At 42.8% G+C, this 18,356-nt stretch overlaps 1 protein-coding gene across 3 annotated transcripts in view; it reads right to left on the reverse strand.

The window, feature by feature from the left end:
- Pc (pyruvate carboxylase) overlaps positions 1-18,356 on the reverse strand; it is a 97,483-nt gene that overhangs the window by 55,380 nt on the left and 23,747 nt on the right. Inside the window, exon 1 of one of the 3 annotated variants that reach the window (XM_052193346.1) lies at positions 3,513-3,625. The exons of the other annotated variants lie outside the window; for them this stretch is intronic. The gene's annotated coding sequence lies outside the window, so the exon portion shown is untranslated. Of the gene's footprint in view, positions 1-3,512; positions 3,626-18,356 lie in introns of those variants that run through there. 3 annotated transcript variants of the gene reach the window in all.

Raw genomic sequence — 18,356 nt, forward strand, 5'->3', positions numbered from 1 at the left:
AAAGGGGTGAATTTTGCCAGTCAGGCCTGTAATAGCAGCACCTTGGAAGACAGATGAGGGTGGCAAGTTCAGAGATGGGGGGAGGCAAGTTCAAGTCTCAAAACAAAGGGTAGGAGAAAGTTCTAGCCAATCACAGTGGTATGCGTCTATAGTCCCTGCAGCTTGGGAGACTGAGACAGGGTGATCACTCGAGCTCTTGAGTTCAAGATCAGCCTGAACTACATAATGAGGGTGGTATCAGAAGCAGGGGTGGGATTGGGGCTGTGTATGTTAGCTCATGCCTATAATCCCACAGCTCAGGAGGTTAGGGCAGGAAAAGTGCCACAAATATGAGGATAGCCTGAGTTTCCTAAGTTCCAGATTGGTTTGATATACAAAGTGATACGCTGTCTCAAAAAATAGATAGTTAAGACTAAAATGCACATTCCCTGGACAATCCTAATTCTAACCCAGTCTCAAAAAACAAGTCAGTAAAGTGATGATTGCAGAGATAGGAAGACCTGAGTTCAACTCTTGGCACCTATGGAAAAGCTGTATGAAGCAGCGTGCATCTGTAACCAGCCTTTGGGAAGCAAAAATGGGAGGATCCCTAAGCCTTCCTAGCAGCCAGTCTAGCCACATTGGTACAACCTAAGTTCAGAGAGTTTTGTCTCCAAATACAAGATGGAGAACAACTGATATCAACCTCTAGCTTGCCATTGCCATACATAACACACACAGGCACAGACATACACATAGTACTTTTTATATGAATCATATCAGTAAAGCTATATTTTAAAAAACTGTTAAGGCTCTAGTTTAATTTTGTAGTATAGCACTTATGAGACATGCATGAGGTCCTGGGTTATATACCTCCAACACCACAAAAAATTTACCAAAAAAAATTTTTTATTTACCAACTTTTTAATGAAGACTAGGCACCTACTTTACTTGTGTGAAGTCCAGGGTTCAATCCTCAGCACCAATCACATGTGTGCTTATGATTTAATCTACTGTGATGTTGATCATGAAAAAGACCAGGACTTGCTCAAAAATGTATTTGCAAAAGGAAGAAAATATTTTAATAACCTCTAGATGACTGAGGCTGTTCCCCTTGACATTACATCCGAACTCAACAGACAAGCAGTTCACTGTGACAGGAAATCTCAAATCTCATGAACTTTTCCTACTCTGTGACTTTAAAATTCACTGGCCTTTCTCAATTTGTAAATGGGTCTTTTGACCAACATGATTTTGTAATCTCCTGTGCTAGTCATCTGGAAAATACTGGCTCCTTGCATTACACTGTTCTTCTGGAGAGGAACACAGCACAGATTGAAATGAATTAATAAAACACCACTGGTATAATATCATCACCAAGGTCAATGTTGTTGGAAAAGTCTTTCAGTATTTTAAAAGTACCCAGTCCATGACAAACTCTAATTTGTTCTTTCAAGCTCTAATTTCACCAAGGCCATATGAATTGTTAGCTATTTACGTTGAAGCAACAGAACCATCAATGTTAATTTTTTTTTGGGGGGGGGGTTCAGAAAGCACTCAAATCTGTGTATTCACAGTCATGACCACAGTTTTACATCAGTGCATTCTGAAAACCCATTAAGTTCAACTCGCACAATCCCCACACCTGGTAATGCTTAGTTCCCATTTCAACACATAGAAAGGAAAGAACATGTGCCCAAGCACAACACATTAGTGTTGAGTAAATGAATCTGCTTCATTAAGGCCAGTGTTAAATGAAGTGGAGGGCAAGGGCTGGGATGGTAGCCTATGTGCAGCGGATTCCTGAAAAAGTGTTGCCAGTCTTGTCTCTAATTTTACATCATTGGTGAACAGAAAAGCAATGTGTTAGTATTGTTAGGAAAATTGTTCTGCTCTGAAGGACTCCCTGGGACAGGGCTTAAAGACCTTCAAGTGCCTGGGGAGTCCTCTAAGAACCACTGGGTGAGGACAGCACTCCCTCCCAGACTGAAGGTAATGAATAAAGCAAACAACCACGCTTGCTATGTGGCTTATGAAGAGTCATGAGCAGATGTGATTTTCAGAGCCAGGTGGGAGCTGACCTATGGCTGCAGGACAGGTTGCCTCCAAATACAGAGCTGGCCGAACAGGCCCCTTCCTGATTGCCAAACCCAACCACACAATCCCTACTCCCTGGCCTTGCACCACCTTTCCCTTCTTTTGACCTCCAACTGAAGGGCCAGTATAGACAGTGGATGGCTAGGGATAGAGGGTAGAAGGACAGACAGGGAAGGAGAAGCACAGCCCACATCGCCTGCCTTTGCCCCCAGCTTGGCCCACCCACCAGGGCCCACCACCTCCTTCCTGAAGATACTTCTCTCACCTACACCCAAGTTCAGTATTTGGTCTCTCTCTTAGACCCAAGGTCCAGGCACTTGACAGGGAAGGTGCCTTCTCTTGACCCAAAATGGGCCCCTATCCAGAAGCCACAAACATAAGACCCCTAGCTAGCTCAAAACCATATACCCCCATAACAAACAGTAAGCAGCATGAGGTCTGCTGGGAATGGACTTTTTATTTGAGATGAGACTGTAACACCAGCGCCCACAGCCACAGTAAAGCCACTTGGCTGGAGCTGAAGGAGGAAAACAAAGTACCATTCAAGGCCCAGGGACAAACAATAGGCCCTTATCCTCTCATTTGGTCCAGGCCCAGAGCTGTTGAGCTGAACTCGAAGGCACAACGAGCAGCCCCTGGGCAGGGTACCCTAGATGTGTGTGGCCCCAGACAAACTTTTTTTTGTCATCTGCATATATGAAGAACTTGAACCATTCAGTATTACTATGCTAGTACCATTCTGATAGCCCAGTGACACACATCCATATAGGAAATGTCACAACTGTCTCCTGGGACTGGGCTTAGTCATTGAATAATTACATGGGACAGCTGGCTATCCCTACACAGCATTACAATTCAAGAGCATCCCAAAGGGTCAATGTGTGCCAAAAGGGCACAAGATGGGAACTGTGAGCATTTGGAGAAAGGAACTCCAAAGTGTGCCTTGAGGTGTGGCCTGGACCAGAAGCCACTCTTGGGCAAACAGTGGTACTTCTAAAAATATAATCACGATCATGGGTTTGAAAGATTATGAGGGCTGTCCTCAAAAGTGGGTGAGGAATTATAAGTCTAAGTGCTTCCTGTTCCCCATCTCTGGGGTTATCAAGCCACCAAGGAAACAGTAAACCTCAGTGACTCCCTGGGTCTTCACACTCATTCCTATTGGCTAACAGGATACTTTAAGTGTAGTACCTTACTGGACCAGTTCATCAGTGAGGCCCACAGGTAAGGCACCAGAAAAGGAGAGCAAAGAGAGACTTTACTGAGAAGCTAGGATTAAGCAGTATGAATTGAGAACAAATTCAGATAACTCCCAGACTGGTAACCTCGGCTGAAGCACTGAATTCAACTCTAACCATGCTCTGTCCCCTAGGGGAAATTCTGTTAAAGGTAATGCCATGCAAGCCCATAAGCTGGGCCAATGAGAAGAGGCTCACCAGATCATCAGACAGCACCAATCATGGGCCTAGCAGGGCAGCAGGGCTGCTCAGGCTCCTCTTTCACTCTCCACTCGATGACAGGGAGAGACAATTCTGAGTTTGAAATGTGCCTAAGGTTCAAGCATCCTGCCAAACTGCCAATCAGAAGCTGCCAGCTGCAGGAGACAGATAGCTACAGGGAGGATCCCCTAGAGGCCCCCATGGGCTTGGTGTGTGCTCATGAGCCACTGTGCTTTTCCTCTACAGTATGATCATAGCAGACACTGCCCAGCCTCTGGCCTTCTGCTGGCTTCTTTGATGACAGTTGTCAGAACGTTCTTTTCCCTACTGTGTTCCCAGCAGGTATCTGAGACTTATTCCTTCAGCTACAGAGCAGTACTCAAAGCCAGGTCTACAGCACAGTACTCCATGCCAGGCAGCTACACAGAAACTAAGGGTGGAGTGATTCAGCCCCACCTACAAAGGGCTATGTTGGTGGCCTTCCCTCAGGGTAACTCTGGGGAAATGGGCCAGGGATCTCAGGAGGCAGGATGCCAGGCTCCAAGGTTCCCACTACACATCTCAAAGTCTCGTGCTAAAGGAGGAGAGAGGGTAGCCAGGCAGCAATCCCAGCTCTGACAAGCATGCACTGGTGAGTGGTGCCTGGTTCCAGCCCAAGGCCCCACTTTGGTTCTGTCTCCTCTCTTCTTAATCCAGGCGCCAGCAATTGCTAGAATCTTCCCGCTCTTCAAGCTAAGTACTCTCCACCCTGCCCTAACTCCCCTCAAAGCTTCACAGTCTCTGTCCTGTCCTTCTGCCTCCTCATCCCCAATAAACAAGCCCATCAACCTGCATTTCTTTAGCCACTGGGTCTGCTGGAACACACATCATTGTTGGCAGGGCTTAGCAAAAAAAAAAAAAAAAAAAATGACCTTTGTGCAGGAGTAGGTTCTCTTTCCTGGCTCTCCTGTCCATTCCAACTGGGTAAATAGTTATGGAAATAAACCCAAAGGGAGAATAAGATGGCACTACAAAAAGTGTACGATGGACTTAGCCCTTTGTAACGCCCAGTAAACTATTACTGGAAAACTCATAGTCCCCTAAGGAATGTATGTGGGAAAGCTCTGCTTAGGAGAAGAAGCTCTGCGAATCAGCACAGGCTTCCAGAAGAACACTATTTACTGTCACTTGGCTTTGCTTCTAACTTCTGTTCGAGACACCAACACTTAAATCGCATATCTACTGTCCTGGCTGCTGTCAGAAAGGAAAGATCTGGAAATCTCCTGGTACTTTCAACCCTCAAGGAGAGATCTGTTTGGTACTTAGGTGACCTGGGTTGACAGGCACATTTACCCAGCCTCAGGGTTCCTGGCAAAACCATTCCCTGCTCAGGGCAAGCTGCAGGGAAGGTCCTCTAAGGGCTGCCTACTGTCTAAAATGGCCTAAGAGGACCTGTAACAAAAAGGGAACAAAATGCTCAGCATTCTCCTAGGTCTTCTTATCCAAGATGGAGCAGCCACATCAATTGTAATCTCTAACACGGCCGTGGAGGCACATACATTTAATCCTAGCACCCAGGAGGCAGAGGCAGGGCCATCTCTGAATTCAAGGCCGACCTGATCTACAGAGTTCCAGAACAGCCAGGGATACACTGAGAAACCCTGTCTGGGGCTAGGGAGATTAATCTCTAATTAAGAACCCAAGTCCATCCTCTCACTTGGCCTATAAAATATATACTCTCTATGGTATGACAGAAACAATGAACGACATTCTCTCCTCCTCCCAGCAATGCTTCGAAAGAGAACTGCACTAGTGAGCTGCTCGTCACCCTAGGTAGCACCTGTACGGGAGGTGAACAAACCTCCACAGGTTCCCTCTGGACCACCACTGTTAGCGTTCTACTTGTAGCCATTGCAGATGGAGAAATAAAAAACAAAAGAATAAAGAACACATTTTTTTCAGCTGGTGAGATACTCAGAAGGTAAAGGTTCTTCCAGCCAAGCCTGACAAACAAGGGTTTGATCTTCAGGAACAACATGGTTGATGGAGAGAACCAACTCTAACAAATTGTCCTGACATGCAACCCCCTCACCCCCCCAACACACATCTTTAATTAGAATATTTAGAAAAAAGATTTCCTCAGCCTCTGACCACTTTGAGGCAATAATCTCCAAGCGTTCTCCTCAAGTGAGCTTCAGCATCTGCCTGGATGCTCAAAAAGAACAAAGGAGAAAACATTTATTTGTAAATTCTCCCTTCAAAGAGTATTCTGTAGGGCCAAGGTGGGGTCTATGCCAATGCTATACATTCTCCAAGATGTCTAGAGTGGGACAATGCAGTGACAACAGTAGAATGAATGGGTCCCAGGCCAGAAGTGAATGAACCAATTTTGAGGATCTGTGCTAAGAAGAACACATAAGCAACAAGGAAGGGAGTGAAAGCTTGAGGCATGGAATCCAGGAATCTTCTGTATGAAGGTAGAAGTCAAACCTAGATCATAACTCTTTGGAGTTGCTCTATTACTCAAGATAAATACCTGGGTTTATAAAAATGGGCATCAGTGAAAAGTGATACCAACTTAGTAATAGCTGTTTGGAGCCTTGACAATGCAGGTTACAACAATGTCTGCATTTTTAAAAAAATTTGTGTTCAGTGAATATATGAATGAATAGACTCAGAACAAGGCTGCTTGTGTCAGAAGTAATCAAACAGGCAGAGATAGGCGAAAGGTGTAAGGATGACTAGAAAATATCATACTTCTTGCTGGGATGGGGAAGGACAGAATGAGGGTGGGATAGAATGGGAGAGAGCAATGGTATTCTCAGATTCCACAAACCATGGTGACTCCGAAGATACCTGTTGAAAGTTCTATTCCTTATAAGCTGAGTATCCATGCTAGGGTGCAACAGAAGGATCTATCTTCTTTCTCCTGCCATAGGCTCCTGCCTAATAGCTGGGAAGAAAGGAAAACCCCAAACATATACTCAATTTTGGAAGATGGGACAAACACAGGGAGACAAGCTAATGGACAAAACCCAGATGAAATAGCAGTTACTGGGGCTGCCCCAGGAAGGGACAGCATACCAGGCTTGTCTCAACCCTGATTCTTCAAGCTGCACCTCTATCGTCACACACTCTCCTCAAGCTGCACCTCTATCGTCACACACTCTCCTCAAGCTGCACCTCTATCGTCACACACTCTCCTCCAAGCTGCACCTCTATTGTCACACACTCTCCTCCAAGCTGCACCTCTATCGTCACACACTCTCCTCCAAGTAGCCCTGCCTTTGGCTCCTTCCTTCTACTTGACATCAGGATTCTCTCCTCTTCAGGGAATCAGAGCTGGGCCTAGATCCAGACTTAATTTGTTCAATGCACAGAGGCACTAGTGTGTAAGGGAGGAAGCATGGCTAAGGAGGAAATGCCTTTCTTGGCCCTTGGCTGGGCTGCCAGCAACTGTACCCATTTATACCCTCTTTCCTGTACACGTAAGGAAGAAAACCCACTTTCACTAAAGTGTTAGGAGAGAGCAAACAGCCTTGAGAAGAAACTCAGTCCCTAGCTTAAAAAAAAAATCCTTTGTATTTCTTCAAACTTTCAGGCAAGTTTGTCTTTATCGATGTTGTCCTTAAGAAGAACATTCTAAATCTGGGTGTATAGCATATACCTGCAACCCAGCACTCAGGAAGTAATCCGCTATACAGCAAAATTGAAGCTATCCCTGGCTACATGAGATCCTGTTTTGAACAAACATCTAAACAAACAAAAATCTATATTCTATAGAGGAAATGAAAAAAAATTAAAAGAACAGTTGAAAAGTGAGGTGCCTAGGCAAAAGCCCTGCTCCTGCTTTCCAGACACAGTGTGTAGGGAGGGACAGAGGAAAGGATACTACAGGCTTTGCAAAGAATACTGGCACAGAAACAAGAGAGAAACAGTTGCTATTCAGAGACAATTATAAGCTCAGACCTTCAGAGCTAGGAGTGTTTCGTTTAGTCACCACTGTGGGCAAAATGGTGGAGGGATAGCTTGGGTTCTAGTAGCATCAGAGATTCTGGGTCTAACCCCTGCCATATCCAGAGCAAGAAGCTTTACCCTTGAAGGGTCAGTTTCCTCAAGGCGACACCCCCAATACAGTTGTAAGAAAGCAGAGGGCTGAGCTGTGGCTCAGTGATAGACTTCTTGTCTAGTCTAGCATGTGAAAAGGCCCTGGGTTTGAAGTAGAAATGGTATGGGAAGCAATACCAGGAAAGCTGGGTATGGTAGAGATCTCTTGAAATTCTAACACTGGAAGGCTAAGCCAGGAGAACCACTGAAAGTTTATACCCAATACAGGCTGCAGAATGAGTGAGGCACAGCCTAGGTGACATGGTAAGTCTCCATCATTCATTAATTAATTAAAGTTGGGATGTAGATTTGGTAGAGTGCTTGCCTTGCATAAGCCTTGAGTTCAATCCCAAGCATCATAGACTCAGCTGTGAGGGTGTACACCTGTAACCCCAGCTCCTAGGAGGTAAAGGCAGAAGGGTCAAAAGTATAAGATTATCCATGGCCACACAGAAAGTCCTATAGCAGCCTGGGCTACATAAAATGTTGCCAAAATGGGGGAGGGGAAGAAAAGAAAGGAAAGGAGAAAGAGAGGACCCCAAGAGAGCAGAACGAATTTAGTCACTGATATAGCCATGAGTACGTATCATAGCATCACTTATGTCATGACTTATGTTATGTCATTTGACTTTACTATTGCTTTTTTATATATAAATTTAGTTCCAAGTAAGAGAAACACAGTACATAAAAACACCAAAAAATCTGATCTTCCTCACACTATGGTCATCACTGAGGATTTCAGATAGCAAACCTCTAGAGAAAGAAAGCCAGTTATAATTCAGATCCTGAAATGTCCTTGGTAGATCCACAGGTTGAAAGTTTGGTCACTAGCTGCTGGATTGCAGAGAGGTAGTAGAGCCTGTGAGGGGTGGGGCTACCTGAAAGAAGGTAGGTCGTCATAGGTGTGTCTTAAAGAGAATCTCTCTCTCTCTCTCTCTCTCTCTCTCTCTCTCTCTCTCTCTCTCTCTCTCTCTCTCTCTCTCTTCCCTTCCCTTCCCTTCCTTCCTCCCCCACCCACCAACTTTCTGGCTAACACAAAGTGATCTGTTTCATCTGTCAAATACTACAGGAGTAATGTACTTCAGTGCCACAGCTTCAGAAACAACAAAGCCAACCAATTCCTGAGTAAAATCTCTATAAACTCCATCCTTATAAGCTCCTTTCTTCTGGTATTTTGTCACAGTAACAAAAGCTAACACAGCTACACACCCTACATTATATACAGGGCTCCTTCACAAACTCATATTTCAGTTAGGAAAAACAAGACCCACCATCTTCCTAATTACAATGTTCTATGCTCATGAATGAGACTGGGGTCTGTTTGCCTACAGTCTCACATGGCATCTATTATTCTAGAAAAGGTTTTCTGAAGAAGCCATAGCGTTTCAGATGGTCTCCTCTAAATCAAAGGGCAGAGGGTAGGAATAGGCTTTGGGCTTGAAATCTAATAAGCAGAATAATGACATGAGGATAAGAGACAGTAGACAGATGTGGTTTATTCAGCAAATAACTGTCCCTCTTGTAATGTGAATAATTTTGTGGTCATCTGCAGAAGCCAATAGGAGACTCTCCAACTTAGAGCAGGCATAGTACCTGCTCTTTTTGCTTTTCACCCTTTCACTTCCTGCCTTTCTGTGGCTAAAAGTGTCATGCACATTACCATACACAAGAATGACCAGAGCTATATGACAAACAGATGGGGCAATGTCACTTGGTCTGAGTGGTCTGAGTGACAATGGCTTCCATAGGCTAATATATTTGGATGCTTATTCACCAGGGAGTAACACTATTTCAGAAGTATTATTAGGAGTTGTGGCCTTGTTGGAGGAATGTATCACTTAGGGTGGGTTTTGAGATTTCAAAAAGCCCACACCAGGACCAGAATGTCTCTGTTTGTGTCTCTCTGCTTGCAGAACAGGATGTAGCTCTCAGCTACTGCTTCAGTACAATGTGTGTGCCCATGCTCCCACCATGATGATATTAGACTAACCCTCTGAAATTGTAAGCAAGGCCCCAATTAAATGCTTTTCTTTTTATAAGTATTGCCTTGGTCATGGTGTCTCTTCACAGCAAGAGAACAGTGACTAAAACAATCAACATCACCAGGGGACCATTATGAAGAGTTCATCACTTGTGCTTTCCCTCCTGGCTCAGATAAACTACCCACTCAAGCCCACTATTAGCTACAAAGCAGGTTCAAATAATGATGTTCATTCCCATACAATAACTCCATTTTTTCTTTATAAGCAAATGGCAACCATCATCATAATGTTGCATGTCTTAACTAGATGTACACTAAACACCACACCAAAGAGTCCTAGAATTCCATTACTTTCTTCCCAACAAGAGATGTACAATAGCTGAGTACTTTATATTGGTCAAGGAAACACAGACAGGTTTGGATGTCAGAAAATGCTGAGGCAAAAATGTGAAGAAAAAAGTTAGAAATCAAGGATGCTGATTTGGTGGATTAAACATCAAATATTCTATTCTTCCTATCATTTGCAATCCAGTTAAACATGACACTTGGACAAGAGGACAATTTCCATCCTGAGCTCCTGCCTCAGAGAGGTCATCTCAGAAGCCAGTATAAAGAGAATGATGAAAGCTAAGCCTATGCAAGACACAAAGAAGACAGGAAGAAGAGCAGCAGGCAAACAAGTGAGAAGCAGGATCCTGTGCAGATGTGGAACTGTTTAGAAACTTCTGAACGATAAAGAGCAGTCCAGAGAGGCTAAAACTGAACATCCCAGATCACTGTCTTTGCAATTAAAAAACAAAACAAGCTATTTTCTATCTAGGAAAAACTATATACAGAGCTTATATGTAAAATAGACAGCTCTTACCAAAAAGCACATCATTTAAAGAATATTACCTTTTGTGAGAACAATAGATAATTATAACTAACATGAAATGTGTCTGCACTAATGAATTGGAAATAACAAACAGAGATAACTCAATAAGTATTTATAGACTACTTCTTAAGTATTGGCATAACAGAGAAGAATTTTTTTAAACCTTATTGTGGGGTGGTAGTGGTGCATGATTTTAATCCCAGCACTAGTGAGCAGAGGAAGCCAGATCTTTGAGTTCAAGGTCAGCTTGGTCTACAGAATTAAATTCTAGGATAGCCAAGGCTACACAGAGAAGCCTCTCTAAAAAAATTAAAAATGTAAAACAAAAAACAAACAGACTTAGCGCATGTTATCCTATAACTGCATTTACTCTAGGTATGAGAACATATGTGACCTACAGTTGAACTTATAAAGACAAGTGTGCACGGAGATTAAACTTTGAATTTGCTACTTCTGTTGAGTGCTTTATGTTTTCACCACTGAAATTGTTAAGTACAGAGCTGAGTGGGTTTCAAAAGATTTACAATACTGTGCAAACATCATCACCATCTATTTCAGAACTTTCCATCATCAAAACAACACAAAACCAGATACCCCATTCTCTGTTCCTCCAAACTCTGAAAAACACCACTCTGGCTTTCTGCCCATCCTAATATTGCACAGAAATGTCACCCAGCATGAGGCCTTTTATGTCTAGTCTCTGTGACAGCCATATTCTTAAGCTTCACCCAGGCTGCAGCAAGTGTCAGTGGTTCACTCTTTCATGCAGCTGAATAAGAATCCATTCATTAGGTGATGAAATTCAGGTTGATTCCATTTGAGAGCTATTATGAATAACAATGTGAATTCTCATCTGTAGCCAGTCTTAGTTACTCTGTGGGTTCTTTTCCCCATCCTTTATCCCCCTGATTTCACCCCCTATCACTAGACAGGAGAGAAAGGATAGAGGAGAAAGAGATTCATGAAGTTAATTTCTTTGTTTCTTCTTTGAACACAACTATTCAGAAACCACAATCAACCCCTCTGAACCACCAACAACAATCGACTCCACTTATTAGGGCCCTAGCATTTATATACCCTCCGAAAATTTCCCAGAATTCCAAACATCACACATTCACAGAAATTATCTGCAGCTGGCAAAACCATACCTCTGCTAGAGCACAAGGCAAATCACAGTCAGCTGCTGTGGACAGTCCAAAACACCACCTTATCCCCACATCTGGGATTAAGACAAATGCACAATCTTATAATATTTCTGTGTTTTTTAAAGAAACCAAAATCCCAGGTCCCAGAGCAACCATGTCACTCTTCACTCATATAGATAAGTAAGTAGGTTGGTAGGTAGGTAGGCAGGCAGGCAGAGTATACAACATTTTAAATATCTACTTTAGTGCAAGAGGAGTGAATTCAGGGTCTCATTCATACTAAGCACATGTTTTACCTCTCAGCTACAACCCTGACATTGACATTTAAATATATAGCTTAAGTTGTCTGGGTTAGTCTTCCCCATTATGTTTGATTGAATACTTGAACCCAAAAGACTGTCTCTATGAATCAACTATCAACTATACTGCTACAGTTTGGACCTATAATGTTCCATAAAGGTCTTGACATTTGTGTTAACTAGGTTTCTGTCAACCTGACACAATCTAGAGTCATCTAAGAAGAGGGAACCTCAATTGAGAAAATGCCTCTGTCTTAGGATCCTCTAGAGTCACAGAACTTGTAGAATGAATATATATACACAGCTTCCTTGTGCTCACGGAAAACACTTTCCAGATTTCATCTCAGCAATGTTGGTCTCTTCTTAATCATTCCTAATTTCTTAGCTGCAGCTAACCAGCATCAATCGTCCCGGTAACCACTTCTACTATTGACTCTAAAGCTGCAAGTTCTGCTGCTTGTTGGTCTCTCTTGGACTGGACTACAAGGTAAACACTTCCTCCACCAGAAGTCTGGACCATAGTGCTATCTTGCCATAGTCCCAAAAGTGCTGGCGTGATCAATCATTGACTGAAACTCCAAGAGCCAAAATAAGCCTCTTTCCTTCATGAGCAGATCTCTGATATTATTACAACAGAAAGCTGACTAACATGAACATCTGTTCTTCTCTACATTTTCATTCTGGGATGTAGAGGTGGGCTGGATGGTAAGGGAATCAGGAGAAAACTTAAAAATCACTGTTTAAAATCTTGGGAGACATTTCAGTGGGTAAAGTACTTACATGTGGTCCTGAGTTTGGATCCCCAACACTCACATAAAAACTTAAGCAAGGTTGTGTATGCCCATAAGTCTAGTGCTAAGGGAGAAACACAGACAGGAGGCATGCTGGGGCTTTGCTAGGTGCCAGTTTGGGGGGGGGGGGGGAAAGGCAACCCTGGGTTCAGTTAAACTCTGTTTCAAAAATAAAGTAGAGAAGCAATTGAGTAAGTTATACAACATTTATTTCTTGACTCTGTACCCACACATACATACTCATATGTGTGCATGCCCACACACACCTACATCCACATATACATACACACACACACACACACACACACACATGCATAAAATATGAGGTACTAACTTCATAGACAGAAAACAACCTCTTCACAAACAGTAAGTAGGAAACACTACAGGCCTTGTGAGTGCTTTACTATAAAACAGGAGCTCTGATACATACACCAGGCTTCTCTTGAGAGACCAGACCAACTCCATCTTAGGTTCAGACTCCATCTTAGATGACCTGACCTAAGGTTGAACTCAAGTTAATCAACATGCCTGCACCTAGCACTAGTTTCTAGGTCACTCCCTAACCACCACCAATTAGAAGGAAAGCAAAAGTTACAAATATAACTAAAGATATTCACTTATAAGTTTATAGTTTGACTCCCAACACCAGCTAATCATTTTAAGGGGCAGCAAATTCCATAATAGCACCCCCCATCAGATGTGTGCCAAGCTGAATACCCCCTTGCTTGTTTGCTTGTCTCTATAAATGGTTCCTTGAAGCTGACCTCCTGGCTTCACCCTCCTGTCCTACTACGTCAGGGTCGGGCTTGAATAAAAAGACCCTAGTGAGACTGCATCGGAATCAGCTACTTGGTAGTCTTTTGGGATTTTGAGAAATGAGTGCAACACTTTGAAGCTACATTAGATCAATGGCAATGTCAGGAGGGCAAGCGTGCAGAGAACCTCAGGCCCACAATGGATGTTCAGTGGAGGTGCCCAGGAAGGTAGCAGAGCAGATTGTGGAGGACATGAAGTCTGTAGGACTGTGGATGTACAACAGTGGGGAGAGTGCTCACGTAGCATGCACCATGCTCTCTGGCTTTCATAACTAGCACTGCATAAACCAGGCACAGTTGAACATGCCTATAATTCTGGCACTCAAGAAATAGAAAGGGAATGACCAGGAGCCTCAGGGGCATCCTCAGGTAAATAAAAGATGCAAATCTAGCCTAGGCTAAATGATACAGTCTCAAAAACGTTTTTTTTTAGAATAAAGAATAAGTGAAAGAGAATATGAAGGAAAATTTACATGTAGAAATATAAACGAACTACATCTAAGACCTGTAAGATTGGCAAACAGAAGGAAATATACTTACCTAGGAGGAAAAAAATACAAAGTCAGTTCTTCTGATTCAAATGATGATGGAGATGAAAGGGGGTGCATTATGTTTGATAAAAACACAATAAGACACCTAACCCTAACCCTAACTCCTAACCCTAACAAGTACAAGGGAAAGTAAAAAGAGTAATTCAGCTGGGCAGTGATGGTGCACGCCTTTGATCCCAGCACTTGGGAGGCAGAGGCAGGTGGATTTCTGAGTTTGAGGCCAGCCTGGTCTACAGAGTGAGTTCCAGGACAGCCAGGGCTACAGAGAGAAACTCTGTCTCAGAAAGAAAACAAAGAGAGAGAGAGAAACTCAGCATCAAGGCCAAAAATAAAACAGGCCAGTGTATTAGTCGGGGTTCTCTGTAGAGTAACAGAACTGACAGAATGAATATATATATATTAAATGTTAACAACTGGTCATGTAGCAATTTATTCCAGGCTTAATTTAACATGACAAGATATCAAAACTAGCTCAAGGAAGGGGGGGGGTAGATCCTCTGAAAAGCTAGGAAAAGGTGGGGCTTATCCCCTTCCAGGGGCATTTCCCTGACAAGAGAGGGTAAGCCAGAGAGCAGCCTAGGAAAGGAAAGAGACCATACAGGCAGGACAAGGGAAAGCTGATGGCTGCTACACTGGGCAGAGCAGCACAACAGAAAGAACATGCAAGAAAGGGGAAGACTGTAACTGCTGGACTCAGAAGGCAGTTTATAGAATGGCAGCAATAAATATTTTTTAATTCCAACTGAAGATATAGCTCAGTAGTACAGTGCTACCCTGCTAGCCTAGCACATGCACAGGAGGTGCCACAAAGCAACAAATAAATAAATAAATGAAAATAAAAGACCCACAGGGAAAAGTGAAAGGGGGAAGGGAATGTAAGAAAAGAATACAATGGAAAAACAGCAGGCATTCTGGAAGAAAGCTGTTTCATTGTTTTAGAGTGATCACCTGTGTAGTAGAACTCTATAGAAACAGGAACACTGAGAAGTAAAATTTGGATCCTAGGAACAAACCAGGGAAGGTGGATAGCAACCCAAGAGAAACAGAAAGCTGCCTCTCATTCTGGTATGTCTGAGCAGAGCTTTGAACCTCCCTGGGCTGAGGTGGCTGTGCTCTGGCCCACCCACATGGAGCCACAGCAGTCCAGAACCAGATCACAGGTAGGTATTTGGGAAGGCGCCACAAAAGGTGGCTTCTGGAGGTATGTAGATGACAACAGTCAGCCTTTTTGAGAGCAGATGTGAATACCATGTAAATTGTTTTTAGAAAACAAGAATGAGGCTAGAATGAAAGTATCAGTGACCAGAGTAACAAAGCCTTTTACAGTGTACCCAGGAATGCAAAAAATGTGGAATTGTCATGGGAATTTCAGAAATTAAAAAGCTAAGACAGCTGGAAACAAGCACTATAATTTTGCAACAAAGGACAAGAGGAATCAGAGTTTGATGTGTGTTGGAGTAACCTTTTCTTCACATTGTGTGAAGATGTGTCTCTATGTTTTCAATATCTCATTAAATCAAATCCCTCAGACACATCCCAATCATTGTCTGTAAGAAATCTGCCCATACTGCCCAAAGCTAGAATTGATTGAGTCCCAATGAAGCAACAAAAGATCTTTAAAACCTGAGGGGTGGATGGAACCCAAAGACTCCAAGTCTCACTATAATTCAGAAATCCATGACATGTGAGAATCATGTCAGGATTCTTCCAGGCCCAAACATTGCAGTTCAACAATTCTGGGTGGAAACCCTGCCAGCTGCCCACACCATATCTCTGTGATGGGGCTGCTTCACTGTTCAGGTGTGAGCTGGAGACTCCTGGGAAGGGAAACCAGAGCTAAAGACACAGGGTCCCATGGGCTTCAAAGGCAAGCAAGAAGCATATAAGTGACTGTCCACCCTTCCTACTGAAAAAAAAAACATTTGTGGATAAAATATGTGTATTGAGAGTAGGAGCACACCCCGTATACACATACTTCTTAAAAGAATAAACAAGTCAGCAAGGAAATACGGACTACTCAGGTAGACACCTAAAAGGAGGCAGAAATCCAGAGGCAGGTAACTGTTCTAACTTTTATCCTGAGGCCCTTTGCAGAACCAGGGAAACCTGAGCTTTAGTTTTTCAAAGCCTCAAAGGGCACAGTGCACATCCCCAGTGTTCAGTCAGCCAAATGGGAAATCTAAGGAGAGCTTACCCCAAGTCCAGTTGGAATTTCCAAAAGATACCCCTCAGAGTAAGAGTCAGCCAGAAATAAACATCAGATATTCCCCCCTCTCCCTGGAAATATCTGCAGGAAAATCAAGTGTGATCCCATCACATAGGCAAAAGATAACTCACCCCAATAATTTGGTATTATAAGGTGGCTCTCACATGGACCTGAGATTCAAATTCCCACACCTTAGAGACCACAAAATACTCTGTGTTGTGTACTGCTAGTGGGAAGAAGAGTCCCACATAACCTAGATTAGGTGGGTCCAGTAATTCCTTTCCTAATTTGTATCCTGTAGCAACGCTTACTCAAATGCATTAGGGGCCCTGGACAAGAATTTTGCAAAAGTATCATTTTTAGGAACAAAATAAAGGTAAAGGTCAAAAAGGCTTCTTGGTAATATGAAGAACAAACACACAGGGTAGAGTAGAAAACCCTACAATAGTGAAAGAAAGTCACACACTCAGTAGCTGAGTTGCAAAAATAACATGGCCAAGGTGTTCATAAAAAGGGCTTTGGCAGAGAGGAAGTGCAGAAGAAAAGATATAGGACCACAAATCTTTCTTAAAGATTTTTATTTTATATATATTTGCCTATATGTATGTGTGTATATGTATATATGTATGTATGTATGTATGTATGTATGTATGTATGTATGTGTGCCACATGTATGTAGTACCCTTAGAGGCCAGAAGAGAGTATTAGATCCTCTGGAACTGTCTTTAAATGATTGTTAGACATCATGTGGGTGCTGGAGAGTATACTGGCATCCTCTACAAGAGCAACAAGTGCTCTTAACCTCTGAGCTATCTCTCCAGCTGCTACATTTCTATTTTAAACAGACACAAGTCTCTAAAAGACTGGAGAAGATCATTTCAGCCAGAGTGCACCTACAGAGAGAAGAACTGAATTATTCTCTAAAGAGAACAAAAAGACTTTGATACATTGAGATGTTCATTCCAGATTTAAGTATTACTCAGTTAAAAATCATAGACATTTTAAAACTTAAATACAGTTTGGACCACCAACTGGTAACCTATTACTGGCACTTAGGTTCAAAGGTGTCACTGTTGAAAGCTTACCTAGGACACCCTGGTGTCTTGATCTCACAGCTTCTTACAGTGAAAACACCTTCACCACTGCAGGTGACTAGCTACCCAGAAAGCAAAACTCCAGTCCATCCAAGCCCAGGACCCTCAGAGACTACTCGAATGGTCTCTTGGACCTCTTAGGTGGGCTGATCTAGGGGAAATAATGTTCTTTTGGATCCATGAGTCTGTGAAGAATGACCTCATTTGCCTTTGCCCCCAGAAATGCCATTAATCTGAGAAGCAAGTCAGCCAGAAAGCCATCAAATAGGCCAGATGCAGGTGACACAGCTGAGTTTGTGACTTTGGCCTCAAAGTGGCATTTGATGTCCCCACCTGTCCTTTCAGCTGACTTTCCCAAGCCCCAGCACAGGAACCATGGAAATCAAGAATATCTATATCTATAGATACACACACACACACACACACACACACACACACACACACACATATATATATATATATATATATACACACACACATATATACATGTGTATATATATGTATACATGTATGTGCGTATATATATATATATACGCACATACATGCACACAAATAAATGAAGATAAAATATATTAAATCGCCGGGCAGTGGTGGTGCATGCCTGTAATCCCAGCACTCTGGGAGGCAGAGGCAGACGGATTTCTGAGTTCGAGGCCAGCCTGGTCTACAGAGTGAGTTCCAGGACAGCCAGGGCTATACAGAGAAACCCTGTCTCAAAAAAACCAAAAATCCAAAATCTAAACAAAAAAAATTAAATCAATAAAAAAGTAGTGGGGCTTTGTTTTGGTTTGTTTTATTTTTATTGTTTACTTATGTTTTTTTTTTCTAAGAGAGGGTTTCTCTGTGTAGCCCTGGCTGTCCTAAAACTCCCCTTGTAGACCAAACTTTGAACTCAGAGATCCACCTGCCTCTGCCTCCAAGTGCTGAGGTTAAAGACATGTGCTACCACAACCTGACCTAATTTTTAAAAAAAGTTTTTTGTATTTGGGAGTTTTTTGT

The sequence above is a fragment of the Apodemus sylvaticus genome, chromosome 1, assembly GCF_947179515.1.
Source record: "Apodemus sylvaticus chromosome 1, mApoSyl1.1, whole genome shotgun sequence".
Lineage (NCBI taxonomy): Eukaryota > Metazoa > Chordata > Mammalia > Rodentia > Muridae > Apodemus > Apodemus sylvaticus.